A 1,546-nucleotide genomic window follows, 5' to 3' on the forward strand; every position below is an offset into this window, starting at 1 on the left:
TTAAATAGATGAAAAAACTAAAAGTAAGGGTATAATGGAAGTTTCATACCAGCATGTTTTTATTTCACATTAGCAAGAGAATAGGTGAGATTTAGTTAAACTGCTTTTTTTGGAGGGTTTACTCAATATAGGTTTATGGTTTCATATACACTCCTTGGAGATGCAGGAAATAAAACTGCATAAGGACATCTTGTGCGATGGAAAAGGTAACTAAAATGAGTGGAAGTGGGGGTTGAATATCCTCATTTCTCCTTTTGTCACGATTTGAAAATAGGAGCAGAAAAAGGAACTTTGCAAGGATTTTTCCAGGCAGGCTTAGTTGTATGTCCCTGTTGTAACTTTGTTCATGGAGAAAAGGCAAGCATGAGCCCATTAAACGGGTGTTTAGCAATATTTTTTCCACTTGTTTGCAATTCTCTACGTAGTGAGGCAGCATTAGAGACAAATGAACAATAGCCCTCTTCGCTCATATCTACTCTCTAGCTATATATAGAGCATTGAAACCAGAGCTCTAGCCACAGTAAAGACCCATAAAACATTCTGTGGTGTCCCCTGATCATTTCGATCATTTCATGTCTTGATTCGGTCCAATGTGCACGTCGCTGTTATCAAGCACAAAAAATGCCTCAATTTTTTTCTCTAATAAATGTCTCATGCATTTGAATGTTTAGGTTGAGATGGATCAAATTCCCCCCACCCCCCTTTTTTTACTCCATCTTATATCTCGTCGTTCTTTCCCTTTCCGTTCATTTTTGACATGTTCATCCGCTTAGTTTGACTCGGCTCATTTTCCAAGTCAATTTATCTCACCCTGATCAGCTTTTATCATCCTCTGCTGAATATCACAAATTCCATTTGCATTTTTCCCATGTGGTCAATGCACCTTACACCACATATTGTCCTCAGGCATTTCACTTACAACACTTCCATGATACAAAGGAGTTCAAAAAGCAACAGACCATTGGGTTATATTGAGACTGTGATAATGTAAGAGAACAGAAATTCATTGATAAATGTGGTAAGATTAGAAATGCACAGATTTTATTTTTTTCAAAGGGAAAAGCCTGTAAACTTCATATAACAAGGAAGGTACAAGTATTATCATTTACGGATTTAAAGCAAAATATTTGAAAAGTCACTGTTTGAACCTTGGGAAATTATTTAATATGATAGCAATCCTGTTGAAGAAAAAGTACCTCCCCATATTCGAAATATAACATTCTACCACGAATTTAAAGGAGCTACATAGATCAAGGTACCCAAAGCCTTTAATAATTTTCAATCCTGTGCGTGAAGCAAATAAGTTGAATTTATAAAAGGTTACAGTTGTCTTGCATTAGCATTACCGTGCTACTAGAAACAAATACATTGTATATGACTATGTGTATTTTCGTAATTGTGATCCCTTTAAAACAGGCAAATTTCACAGCAATGTGATAAGTGGCATAGGATGACGTTTTGCATTATATTTACTGGGGAAAAAAAGGATTCTAAAAAATAAGACATGTCGAACATTTAACGGAAGTGGTTAGATGTATCAAGTTTC

Source organism: Panulirus ornatus, chromosome 68 (genome assembly GCF_036320965.1).
Source record: "Panulirus ornatus isolate Po-2019 chromosome 68, ASM3632096v1, whole genome shotgun sequence".
Taxonomy (NCBI): domain Eukaryota; kingdom Metazoa; phylum Arthropoda; class Malacostraca; order Decapoda; family Palinuridae; genus Panulirus; species Panulirus ornatus.